The following is a 6,609-nucleotide window of genomic DNA, read 5'->3' as shown; positions in this document are numbered from 1 at the left end:
TTGGGTTGCCTCCCAACTAGCCCTATCGTTTAACGCCCCTAGCTAGGCATAAAAGCAAGGATAGATCTAAGTAGTGCCATTTTTGGCACTTGATTCATAGGTAGCTTGCATGATAGATTCATAAGGTAATTTGACTTTCTTTCTTGGAAAGTGCTCCATGCCTTTCTCTAATGGAAATTGGAATCTAATATTCCCTTCCTTCATATCAATAATCACACCAATCATTCTAAGGAAAGGTATACCAAGAATAATAGGGCAAGAAAGATTGCAATCTATAACAAGAACGATAAAACCTATGGGCACCAAATTTCTATTTGGAACAATGAGAACATCATTGATCCTTCCCGTTGGTTTTTTAATGGAGGAATCCACAAGGTGCAAATTTAAAGAGCAATCATCAAGAAACCTAGAATATCACATAAAGTTTTCGGAATCGTGGAAACACTAGCACCCAAATCACACAAAGCAAAACACTCATGATCTTTAATTTTAATCTTTATAGTAGGTTCCCACTCATCATTAAGTTTTCTAGGTATAGAAACTTCCAAATTAAGTTTGTCATCAAAAGATTGCATCAAGGCATCAACAATATGTTTGGAAAAGGCTTTATTTTGACTATAAGCATGAGGAGATTTAACAACGGATTGTAACAAGGAAATACAAATTTCTAAAGAACAATTATCATAATCAAATTCCTTGAAATCCGAGATAGTGGGTTCAATACTATTTAAAATCATGACCTCTCCAGTCCCACTTTTACCAAATTTAGCATCAAGACCTAAAAACTCCAAATTATCGGAACGCTTTTTAGTCGGCGGGCCCCGCGGACAGGCCTGATACTGTAGCGGTACTCCCGATGACGCTGGCTTGGTCATATGGTCATGGCAACAGCGCTGCCGTCTGGCATGCGTTAGCTGTCGCCATTCCCCATCTTGTCTGGTTAATGGCGTGCGAGGCCCGGGGAGGGGTCGGCCGACTCCAGGGGGCCGACTCCCACAGGTCCGTCTTCAGGGCGCTCGTGCCGTCTTCTGTCTACCCACTGACAGGCGGCCCCGCCGTCCTTGGGTCGTACAGGCAGGCGTCATGGGAACAGTGCGCCGCCTACTGTGGCTGAGGTCAGGGCAGGCATGGCAACAGTGCCGCGCCTCGCCGGAGATTCTCAGCAATACAGCTTACTGTAGCCATGTCGGCCCCTTGTAAGTAGGGGGGACGGCCACGCCGTGGCCGTACCCCGCACTGTCCTTCGAGACGAGCGTGGAGTCGTGGGCCGACTCTCCATAGCCGGCTTCTCCGGAAATCGCCGGCCATGAGTCGGCTTATCCTGGAGTCGCTGTCTGGGACTCGGCGTATCTTGGAGTCGTCGTCTGGGACTGGGCTTATCTTGGAGTCGTCCTTGGGACTCGGCATGACCTGGAGTCGTCCCTGGGACTCGGCATAACTTGGAGTCGTCCTTGGGACTCGGCATAAGCGGCGCTACTTATCCCAATGTCTTGAAAGGCTCTGGGGCTCGGGTCAGCCTACCCGTGGCCCATTACTCCGACAGGTTTGGCAGCCATCTTATTGACTAAGGTGGCTTGCTTATCAGAAATTTGGGCTATAGCCTTCTCAAGCCGGGTAATTTGAGAGTTCACACCATAAAATTCTTTATTCGTATCATCAAGCTCCTTATTCATAAAACCCAAAAAATCTCTTTGTTCTTTAAGCTCTTTTCTGAAGAAATTATTATGCTCAAATTGCAAAGTCATAAAGCTTCTAATGTTTGATTCAATCTCTTCCATCCTTTTAAGAAGGAGGTTGGTACTTTTAGGCAAAGCCATAAGGACAAACAGGCACACAAGCAAACAGAAAAAGGCAAGTGAAAGAGAGAGAGAGAGAGAGGATTAGGAAAGAGGGGGCGAATAAAACGGCAAGGGTGACGTGGGGAGAGGAAAATGAGAGGCAAATGGAAAATAATGTAAATGCGAGGGAGATGAGTTTGTGATGGGTACTTGGTATGTCTTGACTTGAGTGAAGACCTCCCCGGCAACGGCGCCAGAAAACCTTCTTGCTACGTCTTGAGCTTGCGTTGGTTTTCCTTGAAGAGGAAAGGGTGATGCAGCACAGTAGTGTAAGTATTTCCCTTAGTTTTTGAGAACCAAGGTATCAATCCAGTAGGAGGCTCCTCACAAGTCCCACGAACCTACACAAACAAACAAAGAACTCGCAACCAACGCGATAAAGGAGTTGTCAATCCCTTCATGGCCACTTGCGAAAGTGAGATCTGATAGAGATAATATGATAAGATAAATATATTTTTGGTATTTTATAATATAGATGCAAAAAGTAAAGATGCAAATAAAAGTAGATTGAATGCTTATATGATAAAGGATAGACCCGGGGGCATAGGTTTCACTAGAGGCTTCTCTCAAGATAGCATAAGTATTACGGTGGGTGAACAAATTACTGTCGAGCAATTGATAGAAAAGTGAATAATTATGAGATTATCTAGGCATGATCATGTATATAGGCATCACGTCCGTGACAAGTAGACCAACTCCTGCCTGCATCTACTACTATTACTCCACACATTGACCGCTATCCAGCATGCATCTAGAGTATTAAGTTCATAAGAACAGAGTAACGCATTAAGAAAGATGACATGATGTAGAGGGATAAACTCAAGCAATATGATATAAACCCCATCTTTTTATCCTCGATGGCAACAATACAATACGTGCCTGGCAACCCTTTCTGTCACTGGGTATGGACACCGCAAGATTGAACCCAAAGCCGAGCACTTCTCCCATGGCAAGAAAGATCAATCTAGTAGGCCAAACCAAACCGATAATTCGAAGAGACTTGCAAAGATAACTCAATCATACATAAAAGAATTCAGAGAAGATTCAAATATTATTCATAGATAAACTTGATCATAAACCCACAATTCATCGGATCTCGACAAACACACCGCAAAAAGAGTTTACATTGAATAGATCTCCACAAGAGAGGGGGAGAACATTGTATTGAGATCCAAAAAGAGAGAAGAAGCCATCTAGCTAATTACTATGAACCCGAAGGTCTGTGATAAACTACTCACAACTCATTGGAAGGGCTATGGTGTTGATGTAGAAGCCCTCCGTGGTGGATTCCCCCTCCGGCAGAACGCCGGCGACGGCTCCAAGATGGGATCTCGCGGATACATAAGGTTAGGGTGGCGGAAATATTTCTTCGGTGGCTCCCTGGATGTTTTTGGGGTATGTAGGCTTATATAGGAGGAAGAAGTACGTCGGTGGCCGCTCGAGGGGCCCAGGAGATAGCGGGCGCGCCCAGGGGGGTGGGCGCGCCCTCCTATCTCCTGGCCGCCTCGACTGCTTCTTGACTTGCACTCCAAGTTCTCCGGATCATGTTCGTTCTAAAAATCACGCTCCCAAAGGTTTCATTCCATTTGGACTCTATTTGATATTCCTTTTCTTTGAAATACTGAAATAGGCAAAAAAACACCAATACGGGTTGGGCCTCCTGTTAGTAGGTTAGTCCCAAAAATGATATAAATTTATAAAATAAAGCCCATAAACATCCACAATAGGTAATATAATAGCATGGAACAATCAAAAATTATAGATACGTTGGAGACGTATCAGACTCCCCCCTTGGCACGCCCTCCTCCTGGCCGACCGCCTCCCCTAGCTCCTTTATATACGGGGAGGGGATCACCCCTTGGAGACACAATAATTGATCATTGATCTTTTAGCCGTGTGCGGTGCCCCCCTCCACCATAATCCACCTCAATCATATCGTAGCGGTGCTTAGGCGAAGCCCTGCATCGGTAACTTCATCAACATCATCATCACACCGTCGTGCTAACGAAACTCTCCTTCGAGCTCTACTAGATCGTGAGTTTGCGGGACGTCACCGAGCTGAACGTGTGCTGAACACGGAGGTGTCGTACGTTCGGTACTGAGGATCGGTTGATCGTGAAGACGTACGACTACATCAACCGCGTTGTGATAATGCTTCCGCTTTCGGTCTACGAGGGTACATGGAAAACACTCTCCCCTCTCGTTGCTATGCATCACTGTGATCTTGCGTGTGCGTAGGATTTTTTTTGAAATTACTATGTTTCCAAACAACATTGGTGTCTTTGTTGTGGTATACTTTGATGATATTCTTATGTTTAGCAAATCTCTCAAAGAGCATGTTACACATCTTAGAACTGTGATCCAAACACTAAGGAAAGAACGTCTTTTTGCTAATATGAAGAAGTGCACTTTTGGTGTTGATAAGCTTGTTTTCTTGGGTTTCGTTGTGTCTTCTAAGGGTGTTCATGTTGATGAATCTAAGATCAATGCTATTCAAACTTGGCCACAACCAACCAATTTGCAACAAGTGCGTAGTTTTCTTGGTTTAGCCGGTTTCTACCATAGATTTGTGAAGGAGTTTAGCACCATTGCTTCACCTTTGCATGCTTTGATCAAGAAGAATGCGCCTTTTGTTTGGGAACCATCCCAAGATACCGCTTTCAATGAGCTTAATAATTTGCTTACACATGCTCCCGTGCTTGCTTTACCCAACTTTGACAAACCCTTTGAGATTCATTGCGATGCTAGTGGTAATGGCATAGGAGGTGTGCTAACACAAGAGAAGCGCCCCATAGCATACTTTAGCAAAAAACTTTCCGGAGCGCAACTCAATTATCCCATCTATGACAAAGAGCTATATGCTTTAGTGCAAGTTTTGTGTGAATGGGAACATTATCTCCGTCCTCATGAATTTATCATCCATACTGACCATGAAACGCTTAAGTACCTTAAGGGTCAAACTAAGTTGAACAAGCGTCATGTCAAATGGAGTGAATTTATAGAGTCTTTTCCTTATGTCATCAAGTTTATTAAAGGTAAGGAAAATGGTGTGGCGGATGCGCTTTCCCATATATGCATGCTTGTTACTAAACTTGAATTGAATGTCATTGGCTTTGAGCACATAAAGACTTGTATGCGCATGACCCTACTTTTGCTATTCCTTATGCAAAGTGTTTGACGCATCCATCTTGGGAACACTACTACATCAAAGACGGTTATCTTACGAGATCTAACAAATGTGACAGCCTAGATTTTTCCTTCTCTCTTTTTCTGGACTTGCCTTCTCTCTTTTTCCGGACTTGGTTTTCACAGTGGTTTTTGCCCTGATTTGATTTGGGTTTTGAATCATTTCAAATGGACATGTCACTTAGGCATATCCTTGACTTTCACCCAAGTGACATATCTACCTTATTCTTCCAACAAATCCCCAAAATAATCAAATGAATATTTTTCATAAAAGAAAAATATTCAGTTTTTCTCTCTGAAACTCACTTTAGAAACTTGTGCTACAAAGCAACCTCAATTTTTCTTGCTTAGAAAAATCTGAGATAAATCATGAATATTATTAGAACCTTGGCACACCTTCCCATGCAAAAATATTGCATCACTTTTTGTAATATTTTTGCTGTAGAAAATCTTTTCACTTCCAGACCAGAAATGCACTTTGTACAACAAGTGCATTTTTCCTTGAACTTTTGGCCTTGATCTTTCTTGAGCTTAAGCACCCTCCTAAGAAACCCTAAACCCCAGGAGATCAGCCCTAATGGCCTTCTAGAAGGTGGCCAAACTTGGCGACCAAGTTTCTGGACAGAAACTTGCCAGCTTAGTTGAGTCCAATCTGGTCGGCCCGGGTAGCCATCACTTCCTCTAGACTTAACACTGCACGGTCGAGCGCGTAGACAAGGTTTGGTCACTCCTGGGCGTCGTTTTGACCATGCCAGCTTGGTCACCGCGCGAGGATACGGCGCCTGGCAGCGTCTCAACGCGCTCTGGTTGGCGCCTTGCCCTCTGTTTCGCGCGTGCTCGTTCCAGCGCTCGCCGCCGACTGGTGCACCGCGCAACAAGCCATGACCCATCACCCTTGACCGCTCCCTGGGGATCGCTACCTCCGGAGCCGCCGCAGCAAGCACGGGCGCGTCGTGGCCAAAACGCCACAGTGCACGCGTGCACTTGTCCACTTCCCCAACCGCCTCCTGTGCTCGTCCGCGGGTGTGGGCAAGCTCCTGCATTGATGTTGAGCGTTTGCCCCCTCGCGTTGGAGTTTCTCGTCGCCGTTCGCTGTGTGTCCAGAGAGCTCCGGCAACGCCATGTCCCCCCTTTGCTCCGGCTATATATAGCGCACCCCGCCTTGTTTTCGAGCCAAGCACCACTCCACCCAACCTCCACGAACATGTAGACAAGCAAAAGCTCGATGGGGCAGGCCTCTGGCCGTCGCCCCGACCAGAGGACTCCGGCGATCCCTGCAGGCCAGCCGCCGCTATCCGGTGCCTCTCGAGCTCAAGAAACCGCTTGGGTGGGGCATTGGTGGTCTGTTGGTGCTGCCTGGACGCCGCCAAGCCCTCAGCGCCACCCCTAGCCATTGTCTTCAACCTCTCCGCGAAACCCGTCCGCCATCGAAGCTTGCAAGCTCAACTGCGAGCAGCTCCGTCCATCCCAAGCCAAGCTACGGGTACGGGCAGGTGCGCCACGAGCCCCGCTTCAATCCTACCCCTCTAGCCTAGCCCCAAACCCCCTCGTCGCCGGCGTGAGCTCTGGTGAAGCGCCCCCCCCC

The sequence above is a fragment of the Triticum dicoccoides genome, chromosome 2B (genome assembly GCF_002162155.2).
Source record: "Triticum dicoccoides isolate Atlit2015 ecotype Zavitan chromosome 2B, WEW_v2.0, whole genome shotgun sequence".
In the NCBI taxonomy this organism is placed as follows: Eukaryota; Viridiplantae; Streptophyta; class Magnoliopsida; order Poales; family Poaceae; genus Triticum; species Triticum dicoccoides.
Note: the sequence above shows the minus strand (reverse complement) of the source record.